Source organism: Cryptomeria japonica, chromosome 3 (genome assembly GCF_030272615.1).
Source record: "Cryptomeria japonica chromosome 3, Sugi_1.0, whole genome shotgun sequence".
Taxonomy (NCBI): domain Eukaryota; kingdom Viridiplantae; phylum Streptophyta; class Pinopsida; order Cupressales; family Cupressaceae; genus Cryptomeria; species Cryptomeria japonica.
Genome location: NC_081407.1, coordinates 568,058,995 through 568,076,052, shown reverse-complemented (window position 1 = coordinate 568,076,052; position 17,058 = coordinate 568,058,995).

Sequence of the window (17,058 nt, the reverse complement as noted above, 5' to 3'; positions counted from 1 at the left end):
TAGTTAACCAAATAATTTTCCTCCCAATCTTGTTTAATATCATTTAGGAATGGTGGAAAAGATGCAATAGGAGACACAATGAGCATAGTAGATGGAGCTACTGCAAGTTCCAAACAAGGACCATGCTCTAATGACAAGTCACTTTGTTTGATACTAGGAGCTAGGATGAATGCTTTTGAAAAATGTGAAGATAACTCATGATTAATCTCAACAAGCTCTTACATATCATCAAAATCACTAGGATAATCAATGCCATTATTATCATCATCTAAAATAATAATAGGATATTTAACATGAAAATAAGTTCAACCATCATTTTTATTGAGCATTTTTAAATCAGGTGATTTGAGTTGAACTTCCTTCCTAGGGTTAGGCAAAGGATGGACAAATGAGACCAAGTCAACATTTGTTTTCTTTAGGGAAGAAAGGGTTTGGGAAGCAAGCTCGTGAGCCTTAGAATGATGTCTTTATCGATATTCTCTTGCACAATGGATCCTTTTAGTTTTAGTCGAGACTTGCAAAGGTTGAGGATCAATCAACATATTCCTCTTTCCTTCTCTTATACGAGGAGGAATGGAAGATACCCTAATAGGTTGATAAATTCATGATGCCAAGAGATTTCCTTTATAGGATGTAGGAGGTGTGACTTTGGCATATATAGGAGGAATAGGAGTAGGAAGAAGACCAAGTCTAAGATGAGGAAGAGGAATATCCATGGGTGTAGGGTCTCTAGGTTTACTCAAGGTCATTATCATCTCATTTTTTCATTTTTGGTAAGATAAGAAAAGGATATCATTTTGAGGCTTTAAAGGCTTAGGTTGTTTAGGCCAAAAGTAATCAAGAGTGAAATTTTTGTGCTTCAATATGGGCTGGTAAAGGCTATGAATAATCATTATAGTAGTGCCAATATGAGTAAATTTCAAACATTTATGAATTGTAGAAGGGATAGCTTTCATGGAAGAGAGCCAAGAATGTCCCAACTTCACACAAAATTGATATAATGTAGGAATAATAGCAAAGGTGGCATCTAAGCACTTTGTACCAACCTCAACGGGAAGAGTAATAAAACCAATAGTAGAGTAATAAAACCAATAGTAGAGTAATAAAACCAATAGTAGAGTAATAAAACCAATAGTAGGGAAATAAAAACCATCATGCACGTTAACCATATCATTAGATTTATCAGATGTTACTTGATGCAATTTTTGAGTAAAAAGATGTTCTTCAGTGATCACATTCACCATACATATCAAATCAATGAGCACCCCTCATGAGATTTTGTTTTTGATCTTTGCAGTAATATATAATGGGCCACCAAGTACAACAATAATTTGACTAGGATCGAAGGTAATGCATAAGTTTTTTGTAGGTGTAGGTTTGTCAATGAGGTTCGCAACATTATTAGATTGTATACCAAGTTCATTGGAGAAGAATGAAAGTGGCTCAAATCAACAACACTAGTAGAATGAGAAGACAACAAATTGGTGAATATTTGGAGGTTTTGATTAGGAGCTACAGACTTATTCCCTTTGTCATTCACACCAGCTACAAATATAGTATTGTTATCAATAAAGTCTTGAATCTTATGCCTCAATGGGCAACCTTTTCTTAGTGTCATGACCTAGTTGATGATGATATTGACAAAAGGCTTTGGGATCATGGGAAGCTAATAATGGTTTATAATGGTCAATTGGTTTGATGGGAGGAAGTTGCAACACATTAGCATTCATCAACCTCAACATTATACTATGCAATAACTCAAAAAGAGGAGTTAAATATTTTCTAAAGTATTTGGATAAAGGGGCCACACCTAGTGTCGTGGCTGCCCCTTGAGTGTTGATGTTATCATTTATCTTGATGAAACCTTTTTTGTGTTTGAACTTCATAAATGATTGTTGACCTCTCTCATTCTTATCAACTAGAGCCATTGAAGAAGATTCAAATTGAATCACTCGAAGTTGATAATTATGAAGCACTACACACAGCTGCATGAAATAAGTAAACTCAAAAAGTAGAAGGTTATCTCTAATATCCTTTTGTAAATTAGTAATAAAAATTATTTGAACATCATGATCAAGCATAGGATAAGAAATTTGTGAATCCAAATGTTTATATCTACCAATAAAACTAGTCAATTTTTCTTTAACTCCTTGCTTACAATGAATCAAATCAGTTAAAGTAATCTTAGGACCAATTTTATTTTGAAATCATTGAATGAAAGCATCAACCAATTATTGAAAAGAAGCAACATAATAAGGAGACAAAGAACAAGACCATTGTAAGGCTTTATCTCTAAAGGTTCAAGTAAATAATTTTACCACGAGTCTTTGATCATGAGAGAAATCATCACACAAGGTTTAAAATGTCTTAACATGACTCAAGGGGTCACCTTTTCCATTGTATAACTCCAATTGAGAAATATCCACATGCTTAGGAGGAACTACACAGACAATGTCATTAGATAGTGGGCTAGATATATCAAATGTGCGAACACTGAATTTAGATTGAGTTAAAGAAGCCAATTATTGGTGTAAAGATGAAATAGTTTGAGTTAGGAACTACTAATAGTTTCTTTTGTAGATGGATTGGAATTGGAAATATTGGATTGTGATGGAGTAATATTGTTGTAAGTAGAGATTGAGAATAAGGAGGGGGAACATATAGTATGTTGGTATGGGAGATGTTTGTGAAACAAATGGAAGACTTGAATGGAAGAAGGTATGTAAGAATATTGATTGTAAGGAATTTCCCCCATGACTAACATGTGTAGGATTAACATTTTGTGTGGAAATAGTCATGACAGAAGATGTAAACGTAGGCACACTAGGCAAGGATGGAAGCATAGGAATGGAATGGTTAAATTGGCTAGTGGGTTGAGAGTAACCAATAACTTTAGCACAACTTTTTATTGGCATAATATTGGTATCAACAATGAACAAGGACACACAACACATTCCACCTACCTTATTACTTTAAATCATTCTTTTCAATCCTTCAATCAAGGGGATTGTCTCACTATTCGAGTATTATCGATCCATCTATTGCTGAATATTTTCAAACTCATTCTCAATCTTCTCCAGTTGGTCAATAGTAACCCTAGTTAGTGATTCATCCTCATCATGAGAAGTATGTGGGGGATATGTCTCCATGATGTGGGTTATGTCATGTGTGACATTAAAAGAAGCACCGACATTCACATAGAAAAGGTTAGCCAACTGAGGCTCCATATCCTTAGTTTTTAAATCTTAGGAAGCCCTAACTCTATAACTTCTTCTCATAGGAATACTGGATGTAGGACTAAGGGTAACAAAACTCATGCACAAAGAAGGATTTATTGAATGAAAAGATTGGAAATGTAAACTATGATTAAACAATGCAATTTCTTTGTAAAATTATTAATTAACCAATAAATTAAACAATTTGATCTATGATAATGAGAACTAGATGCATCAAAATTTGAACATAACAAGTCATAACAATCAAAGCTGAGCATACAATTAAAAAATATGCAACCCAAATGTCAATTTTGGAAGAATAAATTAGCGTTTTTTATGAATTTAACCTTTAAATTATATGTAATTCAATTGCATATATAATCTATGAGTGCAAATATGAATATCTAAGCACATACAAATCAAATGTGAGAATGAAAATAAAAAATAAGCTTGAGGCACATCAGGTTCACAAAAATGTAGGGTGGTTGAAATTAGGGTTTCACCAATTATGATAGTAAAACTACCTATTTCACAAGATAAACCTTACATTTAAATGGAAGAGATAGTAAATTCCCTAAATATAGCAACAATTGAAATAGGGAAAAGGGTTGAGATGCTAATTAGATTTATTTATTTGTTGTTTCTCCTTTTAGAGAGTCAAGTTTGGATTTGAATTGTAAAGTTATAGGGTAAAATAATGGATAATTGGAGAAAAACATTAATAATAGAATGTTCCATAATGTCACATACATACACAAATAGAGATCTGAGAAGAGGAAGTGAATTAGAACATGTAACTAGAAATTCAGGCCCAATTTTTAGGAATAGGAGGGTAGGGCAACCTGATCCTTCAACTTCTAAGCGGGCAAGTGGGATGTTTTTCAAATCACAAAGATGCACATGATCCACTATTGGAAGATCGGGAAAATTTCTCAAGACCAAGGTGGTGGGGTTACATGGTCATTTTATTTTCATGCCTGTAAAAGCTATACCTATTTGTCATCGTCTTTTTTTTTTTAAATCTTCAATTGCAACACTTGACTCAATTTCTCACACACACCGAGAGATAAAAGGGTTGTGCATAGGGGTTTGTCTTGGGTCAAACCTTGGTTTAGAAATTAACCTTGAAATTGAAATGGAAATAGAATTGAATTGCAACAAAATGCTTTCCTTTTGAGGGAATGGCTAGATCTGAAATTTAATGCTTGTAATTGAAATTAATACCTTGACGAAGCTTGCTTGAATCCTCATGCCAAGGGTTTAAGATGTCATGTAGAATGTCTTGATCGAAGGTTGATCATGGATGCCATCTTGAATGGTTTAAATTGACTTGACCTCTCCTTTAATGTTTGATGAATGCTTGATTGCTTGTTCACCTTAACTGAATTTGCTAAAGAGAGAGATCCACCATCATAGTAGTAGAATTCAAATGATAGGGGTAGCCCTCCTTTTATACTTAACCATCCAAAAATTATTTGAATTTTTGGAGCAGGTCAACATGGGACATAAATTCTTGACCAATTGAAGTGACCGTTAATGGGACCAAATTTGTGTCCCGATTAGGAGGACCAGGGTATTAAGGCATCTGGGTCTTGTTAATCAGGACTCAAATTTGAATAGTGGTTAAAAAGGGAGTTGAAAATGCAAATCTTATGAAGCTGTAAGAATAATCCAAGCAAACATTAAACATTGAAAGACCGAATGCCAAGGCGATGTCTAGGTGAGGACAAAATTGTATGCGGATACAATTTGGGATGATATATATACATATACATATATATAAATATAACTATATATATATACATATATGTATGTGTGTAGGGGGGGGGGGTGTAGGAATTAGGAAAAAACATCGTAACATAAAATTAAGCCAACCACAAAGCCTAAAATGCTATGAATTCAACCCCTAACACGTTCAATAAAGTAATGAAGATGAAATACTAAGACTAAAATGCAAACCAAAGCATGTATTCCCTTCATTACTCCTCCATTGTTCTTCTTTATCCTTCAAATTGTTGTGGATCTCACCTACAAGACATGTGTGATTGCAAGAAAGATGAATGATAAGAACAAATTGAAAATGACAACGTAAGGATACTAGAAGTGTGGTTAGGATTGAATGAGAAAAGAGTCCAATTTATAGGACAAAAGTCTCCGAATTTGAAAAAGGGAAATTGATTCACAAATTGGCATGATTTAATGACATGATTATGACAAATTTATATGCCAAGATGATGACCAATTGAGAGAAGTGTGTGCCTCTCAATTATGACAAATTGGGGAGGGAAAGTTGTCATTTGATTATGACATAATGAGAGCAAAAAGTTCCCATTAACTTATGACAAATTGGAGAGGGAAAATAGTCGTTCAATTATGACAAAACAAGCACAAAAGGGGGAGCTAATTAGTGGAGAAATTAGGGGTAAAATTTAGGAGAGAAAAAGGTGGGAAAATCAGTAACTTTTCATTTATTAATCTCTCTCACAAACAGGAGACAATTAGCCAATCAAAAATATCATTTAATTGTGACTCAAAAGACATAGGATAAATAAATTAATCCATTTAACCTAAGGAGAACATGTTAGAAAGGGATTAACAATTAAAGAAATTATAAAACCCTATAAAGAAGGAAAATGAGATGAATTAGGTTAATACTAGGTCGTGATGAAATTAAAGCAATAAACACATGATGATGATCGTGTGATCAAAGAGACAATTGACAAGAATTTGATATTGATTGACAAAGACTGGTGACAATTTGATCGAATATGACAAAGAGATTGATTCAATAATTGACAATTGATAAAGGATCAATGACTAATCAATCTATATTGACAAGGACTAATGACAGATTGAGATCAATGAAAAATTGATCAAACATTGATAAAAAGATTGATTTGATGAAGATTGATGAAAAATCAATCAAAAAAAGAAAAAGAAATTGGTAATTGAAGATTAGAAACGATAAAAAATGATCCAAGATGATAGTTGATCAATCTTAGATGATTGATATTGTGAATGACAAAGATTTAGGACAAAAGTGTGATTAACATCGATTAGGGCTACAACAATGTCCAATTGATCTAATAGGTTGATCACAATCACAAATTGAGAAATAGGATTGACATTTATAAGACCTAAGTCAAATGCGAGAAGATAGAATCAAAGAGGAAAAGAATGCAAAAGAATGAAACAATATTGACAAATGATAAAGATCGAATGTGCGACATAGAGGAAAGTGTTAATAAGTGTGAAAATCCTAAAAGAAGGTGACGTGGACATGTTAAAATATGACACTGCAAACGTTGACCATTTTTAGATGCCTAGAATATAAGCACACACACACACACACACACACACACACACACACATATATATATATATGTATTGTTAGGATAACCAGTGGACAACTGAGAGGGGGGTGAATCAGTTGTCAACAGATTATATTAATCAAACTACTTTATAACCTTTAACTGGAGCACATAAACATTGAATACCGGAATAGCAGAAACAGATAGCGATAAGCAATAAAACTTAAGAATGAAACAGAGAATTAACACAATGCAACCATACCACATAACACCATGATTTGTACATGGAAAACCCGGTAAAGGGAAAACCCATGATGAGAAGCCTACCCATAGTTAGATGATATTTCTACAGAAAGTATGTGATACAATAAGGGGCCTGCACATGCAAGAAGGTACACTGCCTAGAGCGTACTGCTCATTACAAAGGAGTCTCACTGACTACAGAGAGGTTATAACCACCTCAAGATAATTGGACAGCAATCCAGAAGAATGAACTGCCAATGATAGCATCTACCATGCCTAATTACAGTCGCGGCTAAGCTCAATACCGGAGGCCTTTGACCTCTTACATAAACCCAATTCGATCACCTATGATTGACCAAATCTCCTTCGCATATGATATTTCATTCCACGACCACGACATATGATCTACAATGAGATATTACATCAATTTATACAAACCTTAAGGCCTAAACCAATTAGGTCGGCCACCTAAAAGATATTACAATAATATCATTACATACATCCATATTACAATGATATGCCATGTCATCTTTAGACCAAATCAACATTAACCAATCCATAAATCATCTCGGTAACATGTAGAGAACACGTTAACATGATACCGGTCCATAACGTAGATAGACACCAAACCTAATCTAGGTCCATCATGCCAAAGCAATGTCTTCAATCAGTCTAGGTATGATCAAGGATCACCTTCTGCATGATGAATTCCATCTAGAAGCCGCACCAACACCACTTATTGTCTGTCGGTAACCAACCATAACAGCTAGTGTTGACATCAATGACAAAACATCAATGCAACACATGATCAATTCCTCCATATTGCCAACATATATATGTATGTATGTATATGTGTGCATACATACATACATACATACATACATACATACATGTGTGCATACATACATACATACATACATACATATCTAAATTGGTGAATGTTGTCAAAATAAAATCATACAAATGAATATAAGTACCATAATAGTCAACATAAGTCTAAATATATTCAAACATGAGACATAACATTATAGTTATAATATAATCTAAGAAAAGTAGATACACAATTCAACTCTAGATGGTTGACAACACTATATTGTTTCTATCATCGTATGAAAATATACATTAGATATTATGGGTGATACTATTCTTAACCCTCTAATCTCATTTATGTTATGGTGCAATGAAATGCTCTTGTATTAATTTGATTCCTTAACTACATGATATTCTCACTCACCACTTATAATTGATTATCTTCGTCGGGGTTAGGAATAAGATATCAAAGATTCTATCATATATGATTGTAAATGGTTTATCTCTTTCTCTTAATGACATCATTGTTTTATAATGATAGTTTTCTTATTTTAATCCTAAAATAAGCTGGTATAATTACCTTAGTTCATTTGATAATGTCAATATAGTGTGGTTCTTTTGCTATTAAATGAAGTCATTATCACTTATATTAATATGCATATATCTTTTCATAAGCTTATGTAGTACCAAAGATTACTTTAGTGGCGAATATTAGCCAATGGTGAATTTTTCACGTCGATAACTTGGGAAATGGCGAATGTTTTGTACCAACTGGGGGTGGCCATGTCGCCAGAACATTATCAATTTCCATCAAATTCATGGCCCGATCGCAATATGTTTTATGTAATTAAATGTTTCTATGCAAGGATTTCGCCAATACAATATACGGTGGACACATGGTAAATTTAATTTTTTTGCCAACACTCTTTGAGGTTGCCTTAATAGATGACCATAATTCACCTATAGGCGTATGAATATTTGTTAGCCAAGAGGACCCAATTCGCCCAACATTTTGCTGACGCGTGTCTCCATTCACCCTAATTTTTGCCAACTATATTGTATTTGCCAATTATTTGGACGACCCATAATCACCTCTAAAATTACATAAGTCATGTTATAGTTAAGCGGGATTCACCAAATATTTGTATACTGTTGACGACCGCTTTGACACACTCGCCAACAGTCAGGTAGCCAATGTAAACACTCACCACCTCTCCTGAAAAGTAATAAGCTTTGGAAGACTCACTGCTCAAAGGTCTATATAATCGGTTCACGACGGTGATGGGCAGCCCAATGGTTGATGTAGCTATACCTATTAAGGGGCCTGTTGGTTGAAACTAATCTCGTTGGTTATTAAAGGTCAAACTTCCTTTTTTGTATTTTAAAATTTAGGATTCTCTAGAAAATAAACTGCAAAAGATAGATCAGGGAAACAAGAAAACAACAATGAAACCATTACAATAACAACTTAATGAACTACTCAGTTAGTTCCCTACAATCCAATAAATTATCAAATATTATCCAAGTTAGCATTCAACAACGGACCCCTAGTAAACCTGCAAAATTATCAATTTTACAGACCTATGGAAATAAAATCATCAACAATATGGCCTATCACAATAATTCTCATACACCACTGATGTGCGCAATATGATTCACAAAGTAATAAACAAAAAGATCAAACCACGTTGCTAACTCCAAATAATAGACATTACCAGATTACACAGAACAATTTCGTAAAATATAGAAGTAGATCAAGCAATCTACAAGCTGCTTCTTGTATTAATCTCAAAGAATGTTTAACAAAAATAACTCAACTTCTTAACAATCTGCAAAATACAATAAAAATCTCTAAGTGGGCCACAAATGATCAATTTGGGGACCCTTACAAATGAGTCCAAATTTTCAATTTATAGAAGTTTTCTGCCCTATTATCTAGGAAATAAATCTAACCTAAATTAAGAACTCAAACTCGGAGTCACAGTTAACTTGCAAGTTTTTGCCTTAATACTCCAATTAACTACTATGAAATGGAGGTTGCATGAGCACTACGAAGACCATGTTGGGTGAGCCAAGCTTTCATAGTCATGCAGGATTTTGCTCAAAACTGGAACTCGAGTTGTAGCTGTAGCTGAAAATGTAAAATTGGGAGTCATGCAAAAAGCCTACTATCTTTAGCAACTGTGCATTCATCTTTCACTTTTTAATAAAAGCTCTATAATTATCCATAATTCATGCGACTGCTTGAACAAGAGGATTAGCTACGTGTTTAATTCTGAATTTGTATTTCCTCAAAACTTCCTTTGCATGCTTCTTTCCTTTCTCTAACTCCCCTACTATCTTCGCCACCTCTTGACACTAGGTGATCAAGTATGTGTACTTGTCCATGAGAGCGACATCAAACTGGGTTGGAGGTCCCAAATGTTGGGCCTCATATGTATCCCACTAATTCAAAACTTGCTCTTCCTCCATTATGGTGGTGTTGGTTAATCCTAACCCAAAAGCTCCAAGCATATGCTTCACAAAATTCTCATATCTCAAAATTTCTCTAAGGAGAGGGACCCGAATTTCTGCCATATCTTTTACATACTACTAAAGCATTTCAATCTTTAGTTCCAAAATGTATGCATAAGATTGCAATTTTTTACAACTGTCTCCTCCTAAGAGATCCTCCTCCATTATTACCTCTTCCCCTAGATGCAGAACTTTATTCAAAATTTGAAAATAATTATTAAAAATGCTTAGCTTTTGTTCCCATTGCGTAGAACAAGAAGCTAAAGCTTCGCCTTCCTGTACTGCCTCTCGGTATATCCCCATGGTATCTTGCAAAAATAATCTAATTTTTGTTGCATTTATTTAGGCCCATGATTTAGCTGCAGTGGCCACTCGTCTCACCTCCACTAGTGCCTTCACTTCTCTTTCTGGTAGTGATGAGGTCGAAGGTAGGTTTTTAGCCCTACAGGAGTCTAGAGGTTTTCTCATCTCAATCAGCAGTTACTTGTATTTTCCTAGTTGCGCTTTGAGATCCATGTTTGAAGTATGTTCTTTCTCTACACGCCCCCTGAGAACACTTGTGGCTAATTCCAGAGTATCTAGCGCTCCCCACTTTTTTGCTTACCCAAATTCACTTGGGATACTTGATATTTAGGAGAAGCTTGACCTTCAGTCTGGAGTGGAATTCCCACATCAACAACCACTTCGCCAAAACTTGTTCTAGATAAGTGATGTACAATTTTTGGCTTTTTAACCTTTGGGGGCTCCTCTGTGATTACTTGTTGTAATGTGACCTTAAGGAACTCTGCTTTTCTCTTCTTCTTCTCGAAAGTGAACTCGAGCCATTGTGGTATATCTTGATCTTTGTCACCTTGATGTGACACTATATCTGCAGTTACAACATGAGCCTCTGCGTGTTCCTCTTTTTCATCTCTTTCCTCTGCCTTTGTTTGCTCGGGATCTTGAGGTGAGATAACTTGGTGGGCTAGATTGGCTTGGAGAGCCTTCTGCTTGTGTAATTCTCCCAACTTATCACTGACCGCTTCATTGAATGTTATCTCCTCCTCATCTGCTTTTGCCTCTGTTTCACCTTGCCCTATAGCTATATCTTTAAAGAGGTCTTCTTGGTCTTGAGGAGTTAAGACCAATATCTCATTCAACAGATCTTCTTCTTCATCTCGTTCTTTCTCCCCTTTCAACGGCTGATGTTTCTCGAGATCCTCTTCCTCCTGATCTAAATCAGATTCAATGTTCCTAACTCTTATTCCTTCGGTGCTAGACCTGAAACCTTGCACTCCAGGCTCACCTACGGGTATTTTAACTGGTGGTGGTGCAGAGGTGTTGGTACGTGGATCTTGTGTGGAATTTGTTGAAGGTGGTTGAGTGGGTATATCTTATGTAATTTCTATTTCTTCCTCCTGCCCCTGGGTACCCTCTCCTACAATCTGCCCTATAGCTGTCCTTGGTGGAAGGACTTTGGCTAGTGGTACTGCTCCTAATCCATCTGTCACTCTGAGATTTGTCACCTTCTTTAACAACTCAGACTCCCTAATCTTCTCACTAAGCTTTCTCATTAAGTCCTCATTTTTATCTTGGGGCCCCACTTCTTCATCAGGGTCAGTAGATGTATTCTTTCTTGAGTTTGATCTTTTCTTCTGAGCATACTCCTTATAACCCCTTGACTGAGGTACCCCTGAGGTAGACTCCTTTTGTTTTCCCTTTGAGGAACTTGGCCTGACCCTTTCGCTTAGCAATTGCTTGGTCCTATTGATGACCACTTGAGAAATCTTTTCTACATTCACGTCCTCATTCATGGACCACCTTATTGGGGAGAGGAGCTTCTTATCAATTTCTAATCCTTTATAAGTTGCATCAAGCAGGTCTCCATCATCCCTGAGGTCTTTAGGGAGATTGGTCTCAATTTCAAAATTTATTATCTGTGGCATAGATAACCTATTATGGTTTTTCTCTCTTAGCTCAAAACTGTCCTAGAGGTTGGCCCAAAAATCCTCTAGTCTCGGCTTATGTCTCTCATATGCCTTGGGTATAGCTTGTTGGAGCTTCCCATAGGGATCATTAAATTCCCTAGCATAATCATATTCTTTCAAGTTCAAACCTTTAAGCTCTGGCTCTGCTAGCTTTGCAACTTGTATCTTCGAGCATGAGAAGTACCCAATAGATACTATTTTATGTTTTGACGATAAGAAATATTGGAGGCCCAATAGTTGCCTTACATATTCCAACAAGATTACACTATCATTGCAGTATCTGGGAAGCAACATTGGGTTCCCTATGAATCCGCTGACCCTAATGTAAGTAGAGCGTGGATTTTGGATAAACCAACATGCCCTCTCTCAGATAATAGTCATGGCCTCCGGGCTAATCCGGTATCCTGTGTCTTTTGTTAATTTAATTATTACCCGAAAAATGAACGCATCATTAATTCTTCTGAAATGACCCTTTGCATTAACTAGGGGGAGCTGGGAATAATATTCCCCTACCTTCTTTTGTCCTTCCTCATCTCCTAACTAACCCTCTACTTGTAGTCCGAGAAACTTTCCAGCTTTGGTAGCCACCTAGATGACATAAGATGTGAAAAAAAATTTTTGGGCATGGTGGACTTCCTTCATTTATTTGTGAATATTGTCAGAGAGGATCTGCGGCCAATCAAAATATTGTTTTCCTATTAGGATAGTGGTCATAAACTGGAACATCCATGGATGGAAATGTTTACAATTAGGCTTGCCAAAGGCCCTGCTCAACATAATAATAAAGTCTCTTTGGGGCTCCTTGAAGTCTGCCCTCAGGATTTTTGTTGCCTTGAGACCTATTTTCTCTCTTCCTCCAACCAGTTTTCATTCATGTGCCTTTTGTTTGCTGCAACTTTGTCATTCCATACCTTTAAGGCCTCCTCTTCAGTTGAGTGGAATATCTCATCTCTGGTTGGGATACCGAACATGAATCCCATCATGTCAGGAGACAAGTCTATAACTGTCTTTCCCTGTGCGTCAGTGCACTTTCTAGTATCCAGGTCGTAGAACTGAGCAATTGTCATTATAAATTCTGGTGCTTGCACTGATTGCAGAAAGATAGTTGTCTACACTAGGCCTGATCTTTTAATTCTCCTGTGTAGGGCCTCTAATCTTGGCTTATCTAGCTGGGTTCTGATATCTTCAATTTCAATACGGCCAATTTCCATTTCAGTGACCCATTTGACTTGATCATCCAACTTTGAGGAGTAGACTTGTCCTTGATAGTGGTATTTCATGGTAGCTAGAAGTTTGTCAATATCTTTGCTTCTTTTGCTAGAAGATGAATCCATCTAACTACCTGAACCTATAAGAAGAAAATGAGGATCAGTTCCTTATTAAAAACATAAAAATTTCATTCACTTCAGGACTTTGGGGTTCCGGAGTCCCAGGGTAGGGAATTTTTCTTTTTAAAACAAGGTCCGGAACTCTGGGGTTCTGGGGTTCTGGGCTAGGTACTCATGGATGCAGTCCAGAACTTCAGGGTTCCAGGGTTCTGGGCTAGGTAGATAACAAATGATTTCGGAACTCCAGGGTTCTGGGGTAGGTAATTTAGGCTCATCTCAAGATCCTGTGGTCCCGAGCCAAATAAAAGATAGCCAATAGGACTTTTAGCAAGAGGACTTATAAAAGGTAGACCTCGGAACTCTGGGATTTCGGGGTAGGTAATTTAACACTTTCTCGCAAAAAGAAATAATCTAGAACCCTGGAACTGTCCGGGGTCATCAAAGGCAAGCTCAAAAAAATCCCGTAACTCTAGGGTTCCAGGGTAGGGAAGAGAAAATAACCTAGAACTTTGAGGGTTCCGGGTTCCGGGTTCCGGGGTAGGGAAGAGCAAATAACCCGGAACTTTGGGGGTCCAGGGTTCCAGGGTAGGGAACTAGGGCGCACGGGGACACGCAAGAAAACACAAAAAATGAGAAAAGAAGAAAACAAAAACAAAACCCGTCACAAAGAGAAAAAAAAGATCTAACCTAGAAACGACCAAAAGAGAAAGAAAAATCACCTACCTATGAATCAAAATGCCCAAGAACGCAAAAGGAAGCTCGGCAGTTCGGAGGCTTGCAGTTAAGAGGCAAGGAAGAAAGAGCTTTGAATGCACAAATGAAGTTTAAAATTTCATTATTCATATTTATACCCCCTCCCAAACATGTTTGTATGAGTTCTTTAAATAGGACCTCGGGACTCTGGGGTCTCGAGGTTCCGAGCTTGGCAAAAAGACACAAGACGAAACACTCCACCTCGGGACTCCGGAGTTCCGAGCTTCCGAGGTAGAAAAGCAAGCAAGCAAGGATCCACCTTGGGACTCCGAGGTTCCGGGGTGGATCAGACACAATGCACCTCGGGACTCCAAGACTCCAAAGTTCTAAGGTAAAGAACTCAAAAACACACCTCGGGACTCCGAAGTTACGAGGTAAAGAACACAAAACAAAAGACAAAGAAACTGACCTCGGGACTCTGGAGGTCTAGGATTCCAAGGTGGCCAAAGAAAAGAAATAAGGAAAAAGAGACCTCGGGACTCCGGAATTCCGAGGTGAAAGAAACAAAAACCAAAAGAACAAAAGCAACACAAGGCAAAAACAGGGGACCCATATTTCAAGACAAGAAAACTAATGGGGAATAGATATGCACGGTATAACATATACCATATAAATTCCCGCAGAACTCGCCATATAAGGATTGGTATAAATACATTCAAAGATCAAATCTATCTCCACACAATATGGTGAGTTCTAGGCTCTTAATTCGGATCAATAGCAAAGTTTCAGACCAAGGAAAATCATTGTTGTTGATTGCATTGGTGACTGCTAGTGACCTAAAGGTGAGCAATCATATTTTTGAAGTGTTATAATATTATTCTGAATTTATCTATATCCATTTGCACTATTGAGTTCATTCTTATTCAGTGGGGACCCATCCGTGCCAAGTGGTCAGCCGAGAGATTCAGACCTTAGACATCTAGATTGTAGGTCGTAGGGCCAATGAAACATATATTATACTCTATAGTCTATTATTACTTCTTCCATAAATATTTTTTTTTGCAACCTTTATTTCGTTGGAGATGTCGAACAGGAAGAAGGGTAGGAAACCTGATTGTGGGGAAGGCCATGAGAGGCCAAAAAAATGCAGAACATTGTCTTCATACTTTGGCTTTGGAAAAGATTGTGGTGAAAATAAGATAGGTACATCATCACAAGTACAAGTACAAAATTCACAGCCAACACTGCATATTGAAGACAGGTGCGAACCTAATATCTCAGATCAGAATGATCTTGAAGAAGATTATCTAGTAGATACCCAAGTTAGTTGGAATGATATAATTGACTTGGGTGATAATGCCATAGATGATAATGCACGAAAGGGGAAAAGAAAAGCCAGATCAAAAAAGGATCAACCAAAATCAAAAAAGGATTGGGAGTGAGATATGTCAATGAGGAATTTTCAAACTAATTGGGCATCAAAGTATCCATTCGTTGAACCAGTGGAGAATACAATTGAAGGCGAGCCTCCAATAGAATGCGGGTGTAAGATTTGCACTTGAAAACATAACAAGGAAATTAGGTTGCAGCTAAAATTTGACACCATAGAAAAGCATGTGGGTAAAGTTTATGAAAAAAAAATGATAGACGAAGTTAAAAAATCAGTGATAAGATGGAAAAAAAAGGAGGAATGTAAGCATGTGAGGCATGCCGAAGAGTATTATTTTCATGAGAAAATACAGACGAAGTCTACTAAAGTTAAAGGTTCTATTGAAGCTAGTTTTGGAAAAGCAATGCAAATAGAACAACTTGGAAAAGTTGTTCAGTTAAGTGTTGTTTTTTATATTTTGAGCACAGGGGGTGCTATGACAGATTTCCCATCAATTACTAGTTTATTACACTTTTTGAAAGTTCCTAACTATCCTAATAGCCACTGGTCAGTAAACAGTGGTTGGGAATGGGCAAGTTGTCTTGCAGGGGTTGAAAAAGAAAACGTAAAGGAAAAAATAAGAGTCAAACTTTATTGCATTTTCTTTAGACAAAGTTACGATAGTAGACAATACTTCGTGGGTATGCATGCATGTTTATACTATACAAAATCATGTCCGCCAACCTCATCTCTTCTCTGTTGCTAAAATATAGGATAGTGGGACAGCAGAAAATTTATTTCAACTAGTAAAGAGATGTTTAATTGAATATGGAGGTATGGATGACATGATGGTTGCCAAAAAATTGGTGTGTGTTGGAGCAAATGGAGCTTCAGTAATGCAAGGTCACAAAAATGGTCTTTGTACAAAGATTGAAACTTCATTTGCACCGTACATTACTACAATTCACTGCATGGCTCACAAAATGAATCTAACTTTTGGAATTGTGAGCAAGTATGCTTCAGTAAAAAAATTGAAATTTTAATCAGAGAGCTCTACTCACACTTTTGTCGAAGTCCCAAGCGATTATGGAATTTCAACGCTTTGCTGATGGAATAACTGATGGGAAAAATCTTATCAAGGATAATGATACCAGATGGATCTCTTTGGATGGTCCAGTGCATCGATTTTTTTCTGAATATCCATCCTTGATTGGACTATTTCACACAACTCATGATGAATCAAAGCAACCAAAATTTCCTGACCTTCTTTGGAGGTTAAGTAATCTAGAGACACTCTTAACTTTAGCAGCTCTTATGCCCATGCTAGAGGAAATGAGGAATATTATGAAGGTTGCCCAAAAAAGAGCTTTGTATATTGCAGAATATGTTACACTGTGTAAGTTGACATGCATGGCCCTCGACAATCTCTATCAAAATCAACCAACACTATCTGATGAAAAAATTGTTAAGTGGCGGACAATCACAGATTTGAACAATCCTGATAATTTTTTACAAATCAGTGCACATGGGGAGGTATGTGCCAATGTACTAGGAGTTGAGATACCAATGCACTTCTATGCCATGGTCGACCCTGAGGAACCAGGAAAG